Source organism: Mirounga angustirostris, unplaced genomic scaffold (genome assembly GCF_029215605.1).
Source record: "Mirounga angustirostris isolate CCGP_5_RB_7025 unplaced genomic scaffold, mMirAng1.0.hap1 SCAF_16, whole genome shotgun sequence".
Lineage (NCBI taxonomy): Eukaryota > Metazoa > Chordata > Mammalia > Carnivora > Phocidae > Mirounga > Mirounga angustirostris.
The window spans coordinates 8,580,366-8,603,888 of record NW_026991724.1 but is presented as its reverse complement, the minus strand read 5'-3'; the positions used below and the strand labels follow the sequence as shown (position 1 = coordinate 8,603,888).

At 46.8% G+C, this 23,523-nt stretch overlaps 1 protein-coding gene and 1 pseudogene across 2 annotated transcripts in view; both read right to left on the bottom strand.

Annotated features, from left to right (window-relative positions):
- Nucleotides 1-23,523, bottom strand: part of MAF (MAF bZIP transcription factor) — a 339,682-nt gene that overhangs the window by 98,714 nt on the left and 217,445 nt on the right. The gene's annotated exons all lie outside the window — the stretch shown is intronic.
- Nucleotides 5,428-5,530, bottom strand: LOC123856268 (U2 spliceosomal RNA; annotated as a pseudogene).

The window sequence follows — 23,523 nt, the reverse complement described above, 5'->3', positions numbered from 1 at the left end:
CACCTAATTTAGCACATCTATATTTAATGAATTTCTGTTGAATATAGTGACATTTTATATGTTTCAACAGAAATCATCATGACGTTAGATTTTCCACACCCTGAATTGGTTTTAGAGACACTGAACTAGGACAGGGGTGGGCCAGCTTTTTCTGCAAAGGGCCATCTAGATAGTAAGTATTTTAGGCTTTGTGCATCATATGGTCCCTGTTGCAACTGCACAGTTGTGCAGTTTTGCTGGGAAAGCAGCCACAGATAATACGTAAATGAAGGTGAGTGGCTGTGTTTCAGTAACGCTTTATTTACAAAAACAGGCGGAGGCTGGATTTGGCCTGGTTTGCTGCCCTCTGAACTAGGGCACGCAGACGTTTCGCAGATGCCATCATTAACTTCTGAGGCATCCGGGGAAGCAAGGTTGCACTTGGGAGCCTCTGGACAGGACATGAGGAGATTTTGAAAATAGAGGAGCAGATAAGGGACTCCAGAGGGATAAACTTGCCAAAGGCAATTCTCACTGAACGCGGCTGCTGTGGGTTTGAACCCAGGCGTTCAGGCTATGTAGTCTGTGTGCTGACCTGCTCCAGAAGAAGACAGAAATGATGGGAAGGGCAGGGGAAGCTTCTGTGGGTGTTCAGGGGAGGATGAGTGGAGTTTTACATTTTAAAAGGTTTTAAAAGCCCATGGTCTGAAGAAGGGCTTGGGGTGGAGCGCTGGGAGAAGTGGGAGCCCATTCTGGTTGGTACCTGAGGAGGAAGGTACAACACTGGCCGCAATGCTTGTCTCTCACCTGACATTTATTTTCTTACGACATTTTAGTGGTGAGAATGTGTTTTGTATTCTTAAAGCACTTTTACTCACTTACGTATCTATTTTCTCAGTGATGGGCTCTCTTGCAAGCCGATGGGTCGGGGACAGCTGTGCCCGAGTACAGATAAAGCTGTGGGTTATTATTTGACAAGAGATAAAGCCGCGAGGCATTGATTTGACAAGGTCGCAGAGCTAGCTTTTGGAAAGACTTGCTGTAGGTGAGTCAGCCCCACCCAGGGTGGCCCAGAAGTAACTATGGAGGAAGTAGTGTTTTCTTTTGGCTAAGATTAAGAGTTCTCCCTCTTTTGATCCAAATGCTATCCATTTCTATTCAGGGGAATGAAGGGGCTCACTGGAGGCTTATGTGGTCTCAGGGACTGTGCCACGAGTCTTGACTGATTCATCTCCTTTAATTTTTCCAAGTCCACGTGGGGACACGCTTAGAATCCCATACTTTGGGTGGGGAGGGGATCTAAAACTCAGTCATAAAAACCTGAGCACTTGCAAGAACATTAACTCCTCTGAAAACAGTGTTTGCAAAGCATTGCTCTCTCCATCATGGTTTGATCGCCATAAAATCCTGTGAGGTACCAATCAGACGTCGGTGCAAAGCTTAGCCTTACTGTTTGCTGAAGTTATGAGAAGCTGAGCAGACCCACCAGACTCCCCGAGGCTCCGTTTCCTTCTCTGTGTCATGGGGGTAAGAGTGCCCACACTCTGAGTCGTGAGAATTAACTCAAGTAACACAAGTTGCAAAGTGCCCTTACTCTTTCATCCCTACGAGTGTGCATTAAGTAAGTGCTTCAAGGTGATTATCAGGGGCGCCCGGGTGGCTCAGATGGTTAGCCATCCATCCGCCTTCGGCTCAGCTCATGATCCCAGGGTCCTGGGATCGAGCCCCACATCGGGTTCCTGGCTCAGCAGGGAGCCTGCTCCTCCTTCTCCCTCTGCCTCTCTCCCTGCTCATGCTCTCTCTCGCTCGCTCGCTCTCTCTCTCTGTATCTCTGGGTCTCAAATGAATAAATGAAACCTTAAAAAAAAAAAAAAGAGGTGATTACCACCTGGCATACAATAGGTGCCTAATGCTTACTGCCTCCCTCAGAGTCTCTCATTTTTTGCTCACTGATTTTCAGAGGGCACTGCCTGGCCAAGAGCGTCTTCATTCTGTACAGACTCCAGCAGTTGTGAATCTGATGGAAAACTCAGGTTTTGTTCTGAGTGCAGCCTCCAAGACCAGGGTATCAGTTGAAGACATTTAGGGCAACTCCACTTTTCAGGACCACGTGGTTGTGTTAGTGAGAAAAACGGGGACAGAAGGAGAATTTCAAATCCTTGTGGGCTCTTGGGGGGGGCCTTGATAATCATGGGCGTGGGGCCCTGCATGAGAACACATTCTTTTTTTTTTTTTTTTTTTGATCTCTTGCCAATTTCTTAATGAAATAGGAGGGCAAGAGGGAGCTAATTCTCAGCAGAGTCTAAAATCCCTTGAGCTGAGCCGGCACTTGTATGAAGACAAAGCGCATCGAGGGTGGGGTGGGGAGGGAGTTGTCACTGTGATTTGGAAGCCTTTCCTTCGGCCAATATAACTCCATTAAGTTTTGGAAGTGAACCCAGGTATGTGCATGGGGGGTTCTGGAAGTAATATTCTCCAACCAGTGTGTAATTAAAATGGAACTTTGAAGAATTGCCTCTCTCTCAATTGCTCCAGCCACCCTGTATCTGATTGAATGCCGGGAAGCTGTCTCCATGAGCTTTGGCTAGTTTTCTGCCAAGACATTTAACTACCGGTTCGACATTTCCTATATATTTAGCACTAAGGACATACCTGCATGCAGCTTCAGGCTCCTCCTTCGTGGGATCTATCTGCCTCTAACTCTTCTCAATAACTACAGCTCTGAGACACAAAGGGGCTGTTTTGCAAGCCTGGTCTCTCCCTTTTCTCCCCAACCTGCCACCTTCCTGCTCTGATGGTGGTTTTGTTTTGTTTTGTTTTAACTCATGTTTCACTTCCCACATTCTGGTTCTTGTTCTTCCTGGAGACCCGGACCAACAACAAAAAAGCCACCAGGGCATATTAGGTTAAAGGAAACCTTATTTCCCCCTCCCTGTTGGAAAACCTGGTGGTCTCAGGGTTGACTGATTTTCCAAACCCAGGTCCTCCTAAGTCAAGTCGGGGGCTGCAAGTGACTGACCGAGAACCGGTCTTAATAATCTGACTCCAGGTTCACCAAACTGGACTTCAGAGAAGTAGGGTTTGCATCTGATCCGTTGCTTCCGAAAAACTGTATATGATAAGAAAATACAATGCAATTTCCATAGCTATCTGGTGATCATAGCACCATTTCTTCTGGATCCATTGTGGGATTCATAAAGAAAAGTGCAAGAGCTAAATTATTGCATTAAAAATTTGCTTTCCCAAAATCTCCAGTTAGGACCTTAAAAATTCAAAAATTATACAGTAAGCAATGAAATGGAAGAAATTTATCGCCCCCAGATAGGATGGAAATGGCTCATATCGGTGGTGGTACCTCTCCCCAAACTCAAACCCCCAGCAACAGTGCATCACTATGCTAGGATATGAACACAAGACATTCGCGCAACCTCCAGTAAAATGAAAATAAAAGCAACTTTAGAAAATTGTCCTATTTTTACTGACCTCATATTCAATCTAACTAAAAACAGCAGGTTTTCTGTTTAAACTCAACATTTTCCTCTTCCAACTTGATCATTTTCCTAATTTCTTCTCACATGGAAATGTTGGTTATAGAGTTAATATCCACACTATAGGAAGAGCAAAACCACAAATAAAAACAAACACTAAGTCACCATGGAAAACTAAAAAAGATTACAGATTAGCATCTGGGCAACAAATCAATCAACCAAAGTTTAATTTTACTGATAATCAAAGATATCTCAATTGAAATACACTTGCATTATTTTTTACTAATTAAATTAGTAAATCTATTTTGTCATTGATTGACTCAGTGCAGGCCACAGTTCGGGTTATAAAGACTATTGCTCTGGTGTTGTATTCAAAGGGGGCAAAGATCATCTATAAAAGCAGCATGGCAATCCAATTTTATGGTTCAACCCCCTTTGTGACCGGATCATTCCAAGCATAATTTGATGGTATCGCACATTTACTTTTTGAGAATAAAGTACTGTAAGAGGTGGGTTTGCTGGTGAAACTAAAGTTCCAAAGCCTCCCACTTAAGCTGACTCCTCCCAAGTTGCCAAGGAAGGCCCTAGCTATTCTGTATTTATAGTTTTGTAAGCAATCCAAAAATGTTATGAAGCTCTGGGCCTTCATAAGCGGGAGTCCAGCTTTGAGCACAGCTAGAGAAAAGGTGACGGCTGCCGAGGAAAACCCTGGTGATGGGCAAGATGGTGCCTTGGGTCAGCTAAGCTTGGAGGAAGCTAAGAGACAGGACATGGTGGGAAGAGGCGCCAGTGGGAAAAGACTGAGACCAAAGCCAAAGCAAGCTGGGATGAGGATGCTCTGGGAATAATGAAAGGGAGAGATAGTCAGACAGAATTGCCCCCAGGCACTGAGCACCTAGGGGGAGCCAGGCCCAGTGCTGGCCCATTGGAGGGGGCAGGAATGTGGATACTGGCCCCAGCTCCTCCAAGCCGGCGACACCCTCCTAGGTGTATAAATAAGGAGCGTGGGGCTTGGAGAGAAAAGGAACTTGCTACTGGTCAGAGCGAGTAAACAGCTGGTTAAGAGTTAATCCCATCCAGGTCTGCCTGACTCCAAAGTTCCCTTCCCCTAGACCAAGCCACCTTTCTTATCGTGTAAAACATCATAAACCCTGGATCTGGAGGCCCACCCCGAGAGTGACGGACAAGGGTAAAAACCCATGTCAAGTTGTAAAACAAGAACAAAAACTAATCTCTGGGCTCACATGGGAAATTGCTTCAGATATTTCAAGAAATAAAGTTGGGTCATTTGAGGAACGGAGAACCGCTGTTTCCCATGTATTCGTTGTTTGACAAATTGATCCATAATGAGATTAAGCCCCTTAACAAATAAAGACCTAATGCAGGCCTAATCCCACATGGAAGATGAAAGATGTATCGGAATCTTTTGCCTGAAAAAGCCGACCTCGGGGCACATGCAGCTGCTACTCCCACAGGCCGACCCATCTGGGGAGGTTGACTTCCAGCAAGGAAACTGGGTGCTGCTGGATAAAGCGGCTTCAGTTAAAGCGTGAAAGCTAGCTGACTGCACCTGGGGCTTGAGAGTTTCCAGTAGCTCTAGATGGGCGGAGAGAAGTACTGGACAATCTCCCCTCCTTCCCGTTCCGTTCTCCATCGCTAGCTCTGAAATTCGATTCTCTTTCCAGATGCTGCAGACTTAGTTTCTCCATCTGTAACATGGGACAACAGCCTATGTGCCTGGCAGGGATGTTGTGAGCACTGAACGAGAAAACACTTGTGGAAATGCCAGCAGGGTGTCCGCCCCCCAGCAACACCACCTGCTTCCACTGGACTCTTGCCGTCTTCGTGGGTTATTTTAAAAACATCGTGACGCTCACTTTTCTGTTATTTCCCTGCAAGGTTTTGCGGTTCATGCAGCACTGGAGCATTTCACTTGATGGGAACCAAGTCGTTGTAATTAGGGCAGTGACGATTAATTCTAGTTAGTTAGTTAAGGTTAGTTAGGATTGAACTGATAAGAACAGATACTACACTTGATCTTAGCCAAAAGGCCGAGTTAAGATTAGCTCTACTTGTTCTTTGGCCTAACTCCTCCTCCACCATATCTCTAGCCTGGTTGCGAGTGCCATTTTAAGGAGAAGTTGAGATTCATGTTTGTCTGTTACGTTCATCAATGGATCAGCCAGGGCATCGTAGGTGGTCCAAGAATATTGGTTATTGAATGGGCTATGGGGGCAGTTATGAGCTTGGATATCTAAAGTACTAGTTCTGCTACTAACTAGCTGGGTCTCACCCAAGAGAAATCAGTACATATGTCCACCAAAAGACATGCTTGGGATGTTGATGGCAGCTTTATTCATAAATCAAGATGGGGAAACAAAACAAGTGCCCATCAAGAGGAGAACAGCTACACAGACTGGGGGGAGTGGTGCAATAGACTACTTCAGAGCAATAGCAGAGAAAGAGCTGTGGGGCCATGCAACCGTGTGGCAGAAGAATCCAGACACTGAAGCACAAAACGAAGGAGAAGCAAAGGGAAACACACTCTATCGTTCCGTCTTGGAGCGCTTGGACAGTGATGAGATCGGGCCGGAAGTCACCACGAGGGGGTGCCGACTGGGAAGGGGCTGGAGGGTATTTCTGGGGTGGGAAACTTCCTATAGCTTCATCAAGGAGGTGGTTACAGGGCAGTAGACATATATAGATCAATGAATTCATTGGTCTCACTGACATAATTTGCAAGACCCAGAGCAAAATGAAAATGAGGAGTCTCTTGGAAAAAAAAAATATTAAGAATTTCAAGACAGCAGAGCACTGGCCCTTCTAAGCCTGGGGCCCCCTGCAAGGGAACAGGTCCTACGCCCATGTAACTGGCCGTGGTTAAGCCGTGCACTTAAGATGAGTACATTTTATGCACTTTAGTTACAGTTTGATGAAAAGCCAAAAGCAAACATACAGGACCGCAGGAAAAGAAATCTTTGGGGGCCACTGGGGAAGGGGGTGGTTTTAAAAAACGATGTTGCCCCAAGTCATTCCTTTATGTACTTCCTGTCCGACTCATCAGTGCTCACTTCCTGGTGCCATGGCCAGACAGCCTTCAAAAGCTCATTAAACTGGCTTATTCTAAGGAGAAAAGCTAAATCAAGCTGAAGAGCTAAATCAAGCTGAAATGTGCGTTTGTAATTTATATTTGTATTCAACTCAGTCGGGCTTCAGACGGACCAGGGAAGGCAGGAAGGACCCTCTCCTGATGTGGCCCAAGGAAACAGTGGAGTCCTGGGAAGGGTGACATCCCAGTTTGGCCAGACTTTCAGAGATGTCTGGGGTCGGCCATGGAAGGTCTCTCCATGGAGGGGGAAGCAGGCAGGGACCCCCCAGGAGGATGGGCAGGAATGATGTGGCCAAGGTAGGGAGAGAGGCTGAGAATGAGTTTCCACAATGGGCAAGTCCAGCAGCCAGCAATTCACAGCAGAGACAGGGGGATGATCAGGGTGGGAACACCCCACTAACAAGGACAGGCCTTTGCTGGTGCCACTTCTGCTCGGTGATAATCTTCCTGCTCTTGAGTTGTATTTTCCTTTTAGCTCAGAGAGGGCAAGAGGCAGATACAGAAGCAGCCAGGAGATACTGGATCTCCTAGGGAAGATCCACAACTGACCAAGACTCCTGCCCCGAGCATGTTTAGAAAGAGACACTTTCCATAGACCAGACAGGTCCAGAACCCAGCTTTCAGGCACGCGGAGGTGTGGACAGGGTAGAGGCACCAGGGGTCCTATTTTCTTCCCTTTCTCTGCAGCTCAACAGTGCAACGGCATCATTTACCAGATCCGGCTCAGTATGTAATGAAGAAGGGACACCCCAGAAAGGTCAAGTAAGTAGCCCAAGGTCACACAGCATGAATATACCAAAACTGACAACATAATTGAGCATCTCATATTTTACTCCAGGGAGCTTCATGACTTTCTACTCCGACCCACATGTCACTTACTTCTCGTTCCCTTTTCTTCCATAATTTGGTGAGGATCTTTCTTTTTTTCAAGTTTGGAGGGGAGAACCACTGTTACACATTAATGAACGCAGACATAATCTTGGTTTGGATTTATTTATGTCTTCCATAAATCATATTTATTGAGTGCCTGGGGTGTACAGGCATTGTGAGAGGTCCCACACATTAAGGCAAGGAAAAAATAAACGTTACAGACACTTGGTGTAGACTGCAGACTACTTAAATATCCAAAGGCATCAAATAAATCATCAGACTGTTTAGAAACAGACTCTGGCATGTTCCCTGCAAACCTTCATACAAAACCCTGCAATTGTGCAATGTGGGCTGAGGGCTGGGAATATTTGTTCACGTGAGTGAGTGGGTCATAGGCCCCCAGAGTCATCCATGTTTTGGACTTTGGGAATAACTGCGGCTTTCTTCTCAATCTCTCATCTCAAACTACCATTCTTCTTCAAACCAGCAATAAAAAGAAATAGAACCATAAAACGCTGACAGCATCCCATTTGAAACGAAGCTGACCCAACCCAGAAACCATCTCTACACAGTCTTTAAAGGCATCAAGAACATGACTGTTAATAGTGAAGGCTGCAAACATGCATGCCACCCACTCGCCTCCTTCTCAGTATGGTGGGGAGGGTCACAGAAGATACTTGCTGTAAGCTACAAAGCCCTTCTATGCATACACGGAGCTGCTACTCTCCGCTTAAAGTAGGGCTGACCCATATTGTAGGTTCCAACCAATTGGAACCGCTGCTTTTCTTGAATTTAAAAGCCCAGTGGACATAAAACCACTTCTTCCTTTTGCACATCATGTACTTCAGTAGTGTACTTTCTTTTATGCAATGAAGGTTGAATGAGCACCAACGCCGTGTCAGGCACCATGCTAGGCACTGGGAACATGAAAATAAACAGGACATGTCTCTGTCCTCAAGGAGCCCACAGCCTAATGGTGGAAACTCACATGTAAGTCAGCAATTATAATCCAGTGTTAGGGTCTTCCTTTGGGCCCACACTGTTCTTCGGTATCATAGAATGGGGAGTCTCCACTCCAAGGGAATCTCCAGGGGAAGGAACTGAGCAGAATTTTGAAGATGGGATTGCTCTGAACTCAGTGAAGACAGACAAAGCAAGAACATTCCAGAGAGAAGAACAAGCACATGGAAGCAGGAGCCAGCCAGACAGGGGAAAACATGATATGCGTGGAAGATGTTAGGTTAGCTGAGAGACTGTCAACGGTGTGAGTGAAGGCCAGGGAGCCACTGAGGGGCCAGATCACAGCCTCACAGATTCCTTTAAGGGCTGAGCCACGGCATCTGAAAGCAAGAGGGAGGCATCAGGATTATGATCTAAGGGAGTGATAGCAACAGTTTTGCCTTTTAGAAACATCTCTTTTCTATCATTTTCCTTTTTAAGCTCCTCCTGCTTTTGAGAGCAAGAACGAACACTCCTGCAAACTCTCAGTATGTGTCAGACCAATCTCCTCGAAGGGAAAAAGTATTCAATGAGGATAATTTCCCAGCCCAGAAGAACAAGCCTGTGGAAAACATACGAAGTTACAGAAGCACAATGTTTGTGCTTTGGAAATCACCAAGCTTTAACAAGAAAGAAGGGAAGGAGCAAAAGAAAGAACAGAAGGAGAGGAAGAACAGAGAGGAGAGACACAAGCAGAGAGGGAAGACAGTGGTCTGTAACCCTAGAAACGCACATCTCACATCTCCACTTTGCCCCTTGCCAACTGCATAAACCTGGGTCACTTGCTTAACTTATCTGAGCCTCAGTTTCCTTTGGAGAAAACCTTAACAGTTTCTCATAGGGTTGATACAGGCTGGATACCACCTGTGGCAGAGCTATTCACTGAGGCCTGTGCTCTCTCTCGCACAATATGGAGCCATCATTGGGAAGGGACACATTCACCAGGCCTCTCTTCCAACCAGGTATAGCGATATGACTAGTCTCACTGAAGGAATGTGAATGGAAGAGTGTTACATCTGGGCCAAGGTTTTTTTTTTTTAAGATTTTTTATTTATTTATTTGACAGAGAGAGACACGGTGAGAGAGGGAACACAAGCAGGGGGAGTGGGAGAGGGAGAAGGAGAAGCAGGCTCCCCACTGAGCAGGGAGCCCCATGCGGGGCTCGATCCCAGGACCCTGGGATCATGACCTGAGCTGAAGGCAGATGCTTAACCAACTGAGCCACGCAGGCGCCCCTGGGCCAAGGTTTTTAAGAAGTGAATGTACTTCTCCACATCCCTCCTTCCCCTTCAGCCAGCTGGGAGCAGATGACATTGAGGATCATGGAACCACGAGACAAAAGGAGCCTGAGTCCTTGAATCACTGCATGGAAGAGAGCTGCCCTCAACTGGGATCTCTCATGGAATTCTTACGGGAGTGAGAAATCTCATGGGAAGCCACGAACACTGTGAGGCTTATTTGTTACAGCAGCTAACACTATCCTAACTAACACAGTATCCTAATATCAGGCACAAACAACAAATGAAATGTGTTTAATAAGCACCGTAGGATGGGAGAAGGCAGCACTCCTGCTTTCGGCATTTTCCTGCCAAGGAAAAGAAACAGTCCAATTTCGAGATGACTGTTTTTCACCGGTGTCTTTGGAAGAGCCTTTTAATCAAGCCGCCCCTAACGAGATTATCTCTTTGGAGGCAAACAAAGCAGAGGCAGGGTTTCTTCCTTCCCCTTCCCCGTTAAAAGCATCCTGCCAACTTCTAACTGCCATTATTAGGGAGTTCTTCAATTTAAAAAGTTACCATCTACTCGCCATCCTGGCGAAGCTGTCAGTTCCTGAGAAGTGGAACACGGCCAACTGATTAGTTTTGATGGACTGCGGTGTGGAAATCCAGCCTCTGTCACTAAAGTGCCTGTTCATCCAATTAACCAAATTACTACAGGAACTCTAGCCAAGTGCAACACTTAGTGGACGGCTGCTCGGGAGGTCAGGGATGGTGGAGGAGGGGGTTTTATCAAATGCCTGCTCCTCCTTCCCTGTCCTCGGGCCAAAAGGAGTGCCAAGCAGAGGGAAGAGGAGAACAGACCCACCCTATTCCTTTCCTGCCTGGCATCAAAACTCCAGTGTGACTCTAAAAGGATATCTCAGTGTCACCATCACCATCTTCATCATCACCATCATCATCATCATTGGTCATGTTGTTAATTTTTATTTATTCATTTAACACCTGCTTCTAAGGCATCTACTCGGTGCCAGGCACTGTGCTTGGAGCTGAGAAGACAGACAGGAACGAAGAAGTCAAGGCTATGCCTTTCTGGAATTTTGCTCTTATAGGGAAAGACAAAGAGTCAACAGCAAAGTTTCTCAACCCTGACACTCCTGGCATTGTGGTGGGGCCGTCCTGGGCACTGGGGGATGCTGAGTGGCACCATGGCCTCGGCCCAGGGCATGCCAGGAGTACCCCCCGAGTTGTAACAACCAAGAATGTCTCAAGACATTACCAACTGTCCCCTGGTGGCAAACTTGCCCCCTTGGCCTCTGTCCCCCATGGAGAACCCGTGCTCAATAGTGAGGTGAATCATGGATTACCTGCCGATCGTGATCCAGGCTGGGAGGGATGGAAGCTGCACAGGGAGAAAGAGGCAGAGGGGTGGTCAGGGAGGGCTCCCGGGGGAGGTAACATTTAAGCTGGGACTCAAGCTGATGAGGAGCCGGCTATGTGAAGAGATGGAGGAGACCCTTCTGAGCAGAGGGAACAAAGGGACAAAGGCCTGGAGCCTGGATGAGAGGAGAAAACACCAGGAGGAGCCAAGTGCAAACAGCAGGACTGAGTGTAGGACACAGGATTGGGGGGGGCGGTGGAGACCACTGCAGGGACAGATCCTAGCTCTTGTCGCCAACGTTAGGAGTATGGATTTTATCTGAAGCACAACTAAGAGAGGAAGTATAGTGTGATCAGGTGCTGGAGCCAGACTGCCCGTGCCTCAGTTTCCCTGCCTGTGTAGAGTGCAGCCTGGCGCCTGGTACCAAGGAAGCCTTCAGAGGCTGCCCAGAGGGGTGCGGGAGCTGGCCGGACCCAGCTCACTAGAGCGGATGTGCATCCGTTCTCAGCTTACGTCACTCGGAGGGCTTGAAATTGGCCATGGTGGGAGTATGTACCCCAGAGACACTGGCGAGGGCTGGGAGTCAGGGCTTCTCCCCACCCTGGAGTGTCGATCTTAGGCGCTTAACCAGCTCAGCCCTGGTTATTGGCTTGTATTATTAGGTTGGCTGTGGAAGGGCTTTGGACATAGGAGTAGCACAGTTAGATTTATGTTTTTATTTCTCTTTAAAAGATTTTTATTTTTTTATTTGAGAGGGAGAGAGAGGAAAATCTCAAGCAGACGCCCAGCTGAGCAGAGCCTGACTTGGAGCCTGATCCCAGGACACTGAGATCATGACCTGAGTGGAAATCAAGAGTTAGACACTCAACCGACTGAGCCACCCAGGCACCCCGAGATTTATGTTTTTAAAACGTAACTCCGACTATTCTGTGGAGAGCAGTGACTATTCATGGAGACGTGAGGGTAGGGCTGAAGGCGCGGAGACCAGAGGAGAGACCAGGACAATAACATCGCCAAGAGAGGCTCGCACTGACCAGGCAGTGATGGTTGGAGATGCGGGCAGAGCTGAGACATATCCTGGGGACAGACTTGCTGGTGGGTTAGATGCCATGGAACAAACAGAAGAGGGTGAGGTTTCTGGCCTTGGGAGCCACATGGAAGGTGATGTGGTCGTTACGCTACCATTAGCAGCAACAAACAAAACAGTGTTTGGGGTTGCCTTTTATTAAGCACCTGCATAGAGGGTATATTTGTCTGATCTTCTCCAAAATGCCACAAGAGAACTATAATTAGATTTAACCACAAGTCTCATGAGGGTGTGACACTGAGGCTCAGCGAGTGAAGGGACTTGCTGCCTTCACTCGCTGTCTAGGGAGCAGGCTGCCCAGGGAGCAGGAGGCTTATGCGGGACCTCAGTCTGCTGTCCCTGACTGGAAGCGCATGCCCACTGCCAACCTGCCTCCCTGCCTCTCCAGTCTGATCCGCTCTACAAGTGCCTGGCCAAGGAGGAGGGGCCTCCTTGCTCTCGGGGAGTCCTGGGGACTGACACCCAGGTGGTTTCTCTATAGTATTTCACAAGTATGGAATCCAGGAGAGGCTGCAGCATGGGGAAGTTTAAAAGGGCTTGAGTCTTGGTCTTTGCCTCCCTCACTTCCAAGCCCCTCTCCCCAACTTTCTGAGTCTCTTTTTCCTTATCAGATTTTATAAGGATTCAAAGAAGGGCTTCTGAAGTTCCCAAGCAGATCATCATTGTCATCATCATCATCAGACCAACCTGTTATTGACATCAGTACATACGAATGCGTTATCATACCCTGTTGAATTGCTAATGAAGCAAGAGGTACTGTGCAAAACGTCTTACTTTATCGGCTTACGAGAACTCTGTGAGGTGACCGCATGATGAACCCTAAATACAGATGGAGAAACTGAGGCTCAGAGAAAATTAAAGACCTGATTGCTCAGATAACACGGCCAGTAAATGGCACAGCCAGAATGCAAATCCATTAAGAGGCCACGGGGTTCTTGGTGTCTGAAATACTTCTTCTTGCAGTTACATTGCTCTGTACAACACTGGTTACTTCCAAAGGTTAAGGTATGCAAATGCCCCTCAGGTATTTTTTTTTTTGGTCAATGTTGGTAATAGGAAGCGCTTACAGCAATCCCCTGGGTCCCCTGCCTTGTTCCCACCCCAGAGTGAATCAGCCACCTCAGCCAGGTGAAAAGTGAGCTGGACGCAACAATTCAAGGCTTGTCAGAATAATTGGAGGTGGTACAGGAACCGAGAGAGGTCCCTGTGGGTGAGAGTGGGGTACCCGTTAAGGAACTTTGTCCCAGTCCCACGAAGCTAAGATTATGACAGATTCTGCCTGTGGAGTTTCATCGGCCAGGAAAAAAACGAAACAAAACAAAAAAACCCCAAACACCCTATTTGTGTGTTCCCATTCTTCTCCTCGCTATTTACCCTAAATGGACAGACACTTTTAAGGACTTTATATGTCAGCACCAGACTCAATCATCTCAACTGAATGGTCCCTGTGAGGGGACAGAATAAGCAAATCTGGAATTGGGCAGTTGTGTCATCCTGTTGAAACCCACATACGTGTAGACAACCCTGAAGATATTCCATGGGGTCATCAAAAAAGTACACATAACACCACACCAACCATAATCATAAATGGAAACTTTCTTTTTCTTTTCATTTTTGTTTTTTTTACTTTTGCTTGGAAACAGATCGCCTGGTCTGTATTGTCTGCACCAATTACTTTGAGACTTTCCTTTAGACGCACACGTAAAGTCATTGTCATGAATGCAAATGTGGTCAAGGCCATTTACATTAGCAAACTCGACTTTTCAATCAGTAATCTTTAAAATGTCGTCTAGATTATGTCTCTCTTTGGATTATTTGTCAGAATTCTTCCTGCTTACACACAGGATGGCAGATTCGCCCACCTTTGGCAAAAGTTCTAAAAGTTTCCAAATGGTTTATTGACCCGGGATTCCTAACCCCATGTCCCCAGCATGCTTTTTTTTTTTTTTTTTTTTTTTTTCTTAATAGGTCAGTGTAGTGACATATGAGACAACCTCAGGGTGTGGTTCTGACAGTTGAAAACAAAACTGTACTTGCTTGGTGAAGTAAATCTGATGCTTGCATTTCTATGTCCCCTGAAAACATTGAAATATGCATATGTGCTCACGAGACCCTGGCCCAGTACCCGTTGCTCACCACAGAGGGATCCGCATTCCACAGAAGCACTGTGCCCATGACCCTGAGGATGCTGCTGAGGGCTGATCTGAGGAACTCCAGGACACCCCTGATAGAAGGAAGCTTATATATGCTGAGTGTCTCTTAAGCATTCCAGTTCTTCAGAAGGGATGAGACATGCATTTCCCAACAACCCAGTGAGGGGGGAGAGTGGTCAAAATCTTTATACCCATTCTTCAGATGAGAAAACTGAGACCCTAATGAAGTTCAGTAACTCACCCAAGGATACATGGCTAGCTAAGTGGCTGATGGAGATTGGGTCCTGGTCACTGACATTCTTCAGAGCTGTGCTTACCCTTTGTTCTTTGGAGATGAACCACCTCTGGTTCTAGTTAAACAGGTCACTCACTCATTGCCCAGACTGGGATGATTTTGAGAATGAAAGGGGGTGCTATTACTAATTACATTCATCATAGGTTTGTCATGGTTCAGGACAGTCCCAGACAACTAGGACATGAAGTTACTGCATTGAAAGGGGTGAGTTCCCATGCTCCCATCCCAGACCTGCCAAATCAAATCTCTATTGGAGGGACTGGACACTGTTTAGTAAGCATCCCAGATGAGTCTCATTGGTGTGAAGTGGCTCCTGAATCATGGTTGACTACTTCAGAATCATCCGAAGAGCTTATCAAAATACTGTTTTGGGGTGGGGGTCTACCACCCTGTGCATTTACATTTGGTGTGTCTGGTCTGGGGCTCAGAATTTTGCATTTTTAACAGGGGTCTCTAATGCTTTTTGCTAAATTTCGGAATTGTGATCAACAATATAGGGACTGAATTTGAAACGTTGCTTTCCATTTTGTCACACGGGAAGGGAGGAAAATCCTTCGTATTAACTCTTTTTAGAAGTTTGCTATGTTCTTTTGTGAAGAATGTAGTAAAAAAGAAGGAACATTCTCCACCACCCCCAGGCTGTTGTGTGAGCTTGGGGCAGGTTTATTTACTTCTCTGTGCCTCAGTTTACTCATGTTTACAAAAGGACTATAAATGGGAATATCCCGATTTAATTGGGTAGCATTTAAATTACTTAGAATCGTATTTAGCATGTAGAAAGAGCTCGCTAAAATGTAATGACCATTAATGATTTTTGCCAGTACCTAATTTTCCCCAACCTGCTTTGCAATTTTTATAGTCTCTTTGCTTCTCATGACATTTATATATTACTTCACCTGATCACAATGTAGTAACTTTCCTGATTCTAAACCACTGTACCACTCCCTGACATCTGGCCACTTCTTGTCACTCTGCTCAAAACCAATTTTGTGTAACTCTTCCTACTCCATCTGACTTTTCCCTGCAATGCAAAAGGAGTAAGGATTTGCTACAATAATGATGTGCTGGAAACTAGTATTCATTCTACTGGCTACATAGTATTCCATTATAAGTATATGGCTCACTTTTGTCAACCAGTTGCATATTGTTGGGATGATTTCGAATTTGGTATGTAACTCTCTTTCTCATACCAATGTGTTCTGAAGAAAGCCAGGGCTGAGAACTGGCTAAAATGAGTACTTGCTAAATTAAAAAAATATATATATATTATTAATATTCTGAAGACAGAAAAAAAAAGTGGGCTGCTCTTGTTTAATGGCAAAGAAATATAAAAGGGCTTTCTCTTTCATGTTGAAATGCAAGTAGTAATGCCCTCCGAGGCTTTGGTCTTCAACTTCAAGGATTTTTAAGCTGAGGATAGACTGTTTCTGTCTTAATCTGTGTGGCAAGAATAAACACCACAGCAGATCTAAATGATAGCAGAGCATACATGTGTCTTCCTACTTCATGCATGTCCTATTACCCCATATTAATAGTTATATTATATATTCATAATAGCCTGAAAACAATGGTATACATTTCTGAGTTTTAAACACCCCCAAATATACTTTTGCGTAGCTTTGCTCACTTCCTAGGGAGAATTGACAAATGATGCTCTTAGTATTTGACAAGATTTAACCTGCTATCAAAATAATCCTACTAGCTTTTTTTTTTTTTTTTTTTCCCTAGCTCACAAATAAAGTAAAACCAACAGCGTGACTGGTGGAGTTATTAGACAGATATACCTGGATGAATCCAGACTCCATCATGTAGCAGCTGTGTGACCTTGAGCAAGTCTCTAAACCCATCACCCAGCTCTGGGGTCCTGTTATGGATCCTGTTATGTCACAAACTGGCTACGTTATATCATTTGCTGAGCTATCTGCTACAACATGGAACTTCCATGTGGAAGATAACCTTCCATTTTGATTGCAGTTGCACAGACAGACAAGCATCAGGGTGTGCAGAAATACGCATGCAAAGCCCCAGGCTCCCTCTGCGCGCGGCTCTGCCTTCCAACGAGCTCACCCACTGGGTCTCACCCAGCGGGTCACCAGCAGCAGCTGGGAACAGCGAGCCAGAATGCTGGCCTTAACATCTGCATAGTGCTTTCCAGTTGACGAGGAGCATCAGCTCCAAACCCAAGGCGGAGCTGTCCCCTGGATCCGTTTTAATGGGCATCAGTGACTTTCGTCCTGGCATGGCTGGAGTACATCTTCCCTGACTCTGCTCCCAGCCCTCCCTATTATCGAGAAAAGTTCTTGTGCTTTGCACGCACTGAGCAGGGAACAAAGGCGGCAGGGGAAGCGTCAGAGAGAGATCTGAGCCGGGTTTAAAAATGATATGCTGGCAGTCAGCTCCACCGGCCTGGGGACAGTGTGACCATTATCAAGGTCCAGAGAGGTTGCACCGGCAGCTGGAATTCTAGCTGTGCTCCTCTCATCCCCCACGTACCTGCCCTGCTGGGGCTAAGAGCTTCTCTCCACGGCTGTCTTCTGCTCCCAAGTGGGCCACCACTGTCCACCAGTGGTCAGACCCAGCAACAATGGGCTCTTTGTCCCCAGCAAGAGCTGCAGGTCAAACGAAGCCACCTTTTCCCTTCGAGGCGGAGGAAAGGGTCTCTCTCCATACATATGTGTATATAATTTTTAAATTAGGAAATGAAGGAAATCCACTCTTTTTTTTTTAATATTGTCCTTTCAAGGATGTCTCTATTTGCATAGTTTGATCCCCTTCCTGTACCCAGCACCAACATTAGTGTGACCTTTTCCTGCTAATTGGAAAATCTTACGGAAATAAACCCTGTCAGAAAATGAGAAGTGACTCCCCCTTTGGATGGCCAAACGACCTCAGAGGGGGAAAGAAGTTCTGAATTTCTGCTCCTTTTGCACACACTGCAAAATCTTTATTACTTCGGAGAGCCTTGAAGCTCGGTAATGCCCCTCCTGTGCAAAGCGGAGTAAATAAATTTCTTCTTATGACCACTTTGGAGAAACACACAACCAGATTTACTCAGCAGGGATAGATAGTGGACAGGATAATGAAGAGAGAATAAGAATATGATCGGGGTTTACAGCCTCTTCTGTCTCTTTAAAGGGTTTTAATCCTTCAGAAACAGGATACGGGGTCCATTTCCTTAAAGATACAGTGTCCCTTCTGGGACGAGTAATGTTATAAAAAGCTAAGATGTAACATCTATCTCGAAATATTGATTGGCACTTTAGTGTGATAAAAGGGGTTGAACCTGAAGGGGAAAAGAGGAAAAAAGGTAAGTGGGAATTACTCTTTGAAGAATTCGAAGTGTCCCTATAATATCACGCCAAACTTCTACGACAGAGAAACAAAAGCTCTCTTTGGGCTCGGTGACATTCATCCGCAGAGCTCAACAGTTAGGGCAGGTTTCAGGAAACCACTGTTGTCTTAAAAGCAATTCTGATGCTTCTGATGGCACATTCTGAGGATTCTTAAACTGACCCCAAATGAGTCAGGCCAGATATTCTGATCCATTGCCATCAGCCTAAAGGACAGTGACCCTCCTGTGCATTCCCCAGCACTCTGGGGTTAGATCCCTGTTGCTCTCAGCCCTGGGCGTAATAGGCTCCTTGCCCTGCAATGAAGACACCTAAATTTGCTGAGGGCTCATATGGCATCAAGTGTTTTCCTGAATCTTCATAATAACTTCAGGCACGGGCGCCTGGGTGGCTCAGTTGGTTAAGCGACTGCCTTCAGCTCAGGTCATGATCCCAGGCTCCTGGGATCGACTCCCGCATCGGGCTCCCTGCTCTGCGGGGAGCCTGCTTCTCCCTCTCCCACTCCCCCTGCTTGTGTTCCCTCTCTCGCTGTGTCTCTCTCTGTCAAATAAATAAATAAAATCTTTAAAAAAAAATAACTTCAGGTACAAGGTTATGAACCCCAGTTTACGGAACAGAAAGAAGTAGCTCAGAGACATCTTGCATCTTGGCCGAGGATACACAGATCGAAAGGAGCAGAGCTGGGATTCGAACCCATGTCTGCCTGAATCCAAAGCCCACACTCTCTCCCACTGGTTACCTCCCGATCCGGCTCCTCAGAGGGATCTGAGGTTGCTGTCCTGTGATTCAACCCCTGACACCTACATCCTCCCAGAACCTCTGGTGTCCATTCTGATTTGTGGAGGACTTCAAGTGTCACCTAGCTCATCCATTCAGGAAAGTATTTCTCTCACAGATTCCATTCTTTCTCTCACCCTCTACCAGCAAAATGGAATGGTCATTACCAATTTGGAAAAGGACATGTAATCCAGGAATCCCATTTCTGGTATTACTCTGGAACTAATCACTAACCAGGCCAATTCATATCTGCTCAAGATTACCCGGAGTGCAGCCTCTGTCTCTGCAGGAGCTCGGAGGTCCTTGCCCTTCACCCCTGCTGGGGCTCAGGGTCACTTTGTGGTGGCACCTGGCTTGAGCACAAAGCTCTCCTCTGCCCTAGCCCAAGAATACTTTTTATACCTGTCCTGTCCAAGATCCTCCAAGGGCTGCTAATCAGGATGAAAACTCAACCCTTCACCTTAGCATTGTGGTAAGGCCCTTTGCAATCTGCCTTTAATACCTCCTCAGCACCCCTCTGCCCCCTTCCCACAATTCCAAACACACACACTCTGTGCTGCACCCATAGAGAATTTTTCATCATTCCCCCAAACACAGCACCCTTCAAAACTCTTTGCTTTTGCTCTCACTTTGATTGGCTTTCCCCCTTAAAGGCACAACAAAAAGTCACCTCCTCTGAGAAGCCTCCCGTGATTGACCCAGCTTGAGTCACATCACATGCCTCCCTGCTTTGGCTTCCCACTGCCCCTCTATATTGCCTCTCTCTCCCCTGCCCAGCCTTTGTAGGAACAATTTGCTCATATCCTGCCTCTCCTTGGCTTTGTTAAAGCAGACACTGTGTCCTTTTCATCTTGGGTCCTATGTACCTGATCCAAGTATGTTTGTTGGTGAAAGAAAAGAACTTGTAGGTGAGTTAACCAGCACTTCTACAATCCCACTGTGTGCCAGATCATACTGGGCCCTGAAGTTACTGAGTCAGTCACAAAGACAATCCATGACCTTAGAAATCTTCCCACCTTCAGAGAGATCTGACCCAAGGAATAGGATTTGAGTCCCTGGCTAGGGACAGATGGAACACTGCAGCACATGTATGAAACTGGCAGACACTGGCTAGGTGTTCACCAAATCACTGTCTTTTTTTTTTTTTTTTTAAGATTATTTATTTATTTATTTGACAGAGAGAGAGAAAGAGAGAGACAACGAGAGTGGGAACATAAGCAGGGGGAGTGGGAGAGGGAGAGGCAGGCTTCCTGCCGAGCAGGGAGCCCGATGGCGATGCTGGCCTTGATCCCAGGACCCTGAGATCATGACCTGAGCCAAAGGCAGATGCTTAACAACTGAGCCACCCAGGCAACCCCCCCATTTTTTTTTTTTGGAACACATGGATGGACTACATTTCCCAGCCTCCCTTGCAGTTAGGTGTGCTCATCTGACTGAGCTCTGGGTGGTGAGCAAAAGTGATGTGCATAGCTTCCAGGAGTGGCCCAGAAAAGCCTCCTGGTCCTCCTCTCTGCTCTTTTCCTATCCAACTACAGACTGGAAGGGATTCCTGGGACCCAGCAGAGAGCTGAGCCACAAAGTAGAAGGAGCCTGGGCTGCTGAGAATCCACCTGCAGAAGGGCTGACCCTAGGCCTGGTCAGCCAGGCACACTGGCTTTGAGTGAGCAAGAAATAAAATTTTTATGGTGTTCTGCTGCTGAGATATTGGGGTTATGTGTAACGGCAAAGAGTCTGGCCTAATAGAGTGACAATAGTGGGGTGTGTGTGTATGTGTGTGTGTGTGTGTCCACAAGATCTCTGACACCCACCACGTGCTCAGGAGGAATCCCAGACAATGCGAGATGGCCTGGCTGACATTCCTTTATCACCTGCAGCTTCCAGACTCAAGGGTCCTACAGACACACTGGCCACTCCCATAGGAAGCCTGATGTTCACTGTCCCTGTTTGTCAGCTGTCATAACAAGTGTCATGCTAACTTGAAATACGCCTCCTCCAAGGGTTCTCTGTTGTTGAGCCCTTGTTTTGGAACTTGACTGCATTCCCTATGGGTTCTGCTTTCTCTTTCTGCTTTTGGCAAAGACCGCTTGCTTCATCCCCACGAAGGGTACAGAGCTCAGCGGTTGGCCACCTTTGCTGATCCTGTTCGCATGCCCTTGAACCATGGGGTGTTTCATAACCATTACCAGCCATGGTTAACAAGGGGTCAAGGTGGTTCTCTCCTAAGTGGAAAAGGCCTCTTGATTTGGTGTTCACACAAGAACTCTCAGTACCCCTGAATGTGCTCCTCCCACCATAGTAACCTGTTTTCAGCTCTTCCGCCAGGCTTGAGGGGGAGGGTGTGAATTTTTGTTGTTGTTTTGGTTTTTTGTTTTTAATAGCAGGGTACTATGAACCAGGAAGTGGCATCACTGTGATTTCAAAATCCACAAATCCAGGCAAAAATGATCCTGGAGTGTCCCAGAGTTCCAGAGGCACAGAACCCTGAGATCTCTAAATTCCAGTATCTTGGAATTGTGGATTCGAGGAAACTTGGAAACGCAGAATCCTATTTTAAGGCATTCTCAAGCATACCAGTCTCTGGGGTGGCACCTGGAGCCATGTTCCAGCCTCAGTGACCAGTGTCCGTTCCCCACCCCAGGAGGTGTGGCAGGATGTGACTTGCCAGGTTCTCCAGTGACAGGTGCCAGACAAAAGCCTGGAACGGCAGCCTGAGCACGCACTTGTCGCCTCAATACATTGCTGGGAAATTCAGCAGCTCTGCACATGGACAGGCCTCCCCTGGTGTGTGCTCCTTTTTCCTTCTTATCCCAGGGGGAAAAAAAATGCAATGACAAAGAACATGCCAAGCCACCAGGTTTTTACATCCTGAGATAAACACACTGAGATTCAATCCACTGATGGAAATGTCACTGTGGAGATGACACTATCCCTCCTTTTGGCCCTGGTTCCTGTCTCCGGATCTGAGCCTCCTGGGAAGTGTCCGACCAAGCCCTGGGCAGCCGGAGACCCGGGGTCAGTTCTTAGAGGAAGTGGCACCTGCTTGAAGGCCATGAAAAAGTGACCGAAACACAAAATGTCCTGCCAAGGGGCTGAAGCAGCCACACCCTGGACTCAGCATTAGATCATTCTCTCAACTCCAAGAAGGTATAAAGCTGATCTCTGGGCAAGAATAATGTCATGCAGAGACTCGCCTTACCTGCTTTTGTCATTCTGGGACTCATTAGCACTAGTCACATATGACACCTCTTCTAGAAGTACACAGAGTGTTCCAGGGTATTTTGGTCTCCATGTTGGTCATAGCTGGGAGTAGGGAGGCCTCGTGGCACAGAGGTGATATCCACGGTGAAGAGATCCAACAGACACAAGGTTGATTCCTGAGTCTGCCCTTTATTAGCTGCGGGAGCGTGCATAGTTTTGGAACTTCTCCAAGCCTGAGAATTGTAGGAATTACATTATAGCTAGCATTCATGACGTGCTGGGTACTAGGAATTGTGCTTTCACCTCAATTAGCAACAACCTTAGCCGCTAAGTATGATTTATCTTTTTTTAACAGATTCAAATCGTCACTCAGCCAATAAGAGGTGGAGGCCGAGAGAAGGGAGCTTTCGGCCATAGGGACAGAGTGGGCTTCTCGATCTCGGTGCCACTGACATTTTGAGGCAGATTATCCTTTGTGGCGGGGAAGTGTCCTGTGCATTGCAGACATTTAGTTAGATGCTAGCACACAACCCCAGCCACTTCTGACAGACAACAATGTCTGTAGACATTGCCAAATGTCAGGGGGTAGAGTTAAATAATTTGAAAACCACTGAAATGAACAAAGAATCAGATGGGATACGGGCATAAAGACGCAGTGGCAGAGACATGCAGTATCGATATGTGTCATCACTAGAATTCAAAATGTGGAACCCTTGCCCTACAGCTAGTGTCGAGAGAGAGAGAGAGGCAGATATCCGGCTTCTCTGACGAGAGGGGCACAGAGCAAAATCCACACGGAATTGATAAAATATGTAAATGCACAGAGGATTTTTTTCCATGAGGTGATGAGACCGGCGGTGTTGTGTGTGTAATGTGCAGACGCTCAGCGGCATGAATCCTAGCACACAAAGTCATCTCCAGACTGGGGGGACCGGAAGCGAGGGACACTGGTGGGGAGAGGGGCTGGCTGGGTGTCACCTGTTGGGGATCAAACCCTGTTTGGAGGCTTGCATTCTGTTCCGTTCCCCCCCCCGCCCCCCCGCCACAGAGCCCTGGCCCTATTCTCTCCTGTTCTCCTGCTTATACAGTCCAGCCTGCAGCAAGCCAGGATTGAAATAAAAATCATTCAATGGTCTTAACTCCTGGGGCCCCCAAAGGAAAAAAACAGGTTGGCCCTAATGCTTCTATAGCCTCTTGTACATGGGAATGATCATTTGTTCACATCCACAGCTACCTTTCAGCGTTTTTTTTTTTTTAGATGCACAAAGTTTTCTGGGGATCCCCGTACACTTGTCAGTGAGCCACCCAGAGATAGCAACACAGACCATTTCAGGGCAAGGTCAAGAGTGCTATAGGATGGGAACGCAAGGGAGGCCAGGCGTGCGGAAGCGAAGGTGATCCGTCCTGGGGTACGCATGTGGCCGGTCATTACATGTGCTGAGGGACAGTCACCTGTTCCACGCTGCACCTTTTGGGCCTGGCGGGAGGTGGGTAGGAGCAGGTGAGGGGCTTTTCCCACGAGAGAGGATGCCAACTGAGTTTTGAAGATACAAAGCACAGATGCTAAAGTGAGCAGAGTAAGGAAGGCGTAGGAAGCAAATGGACCAGTAAGAGCCACAG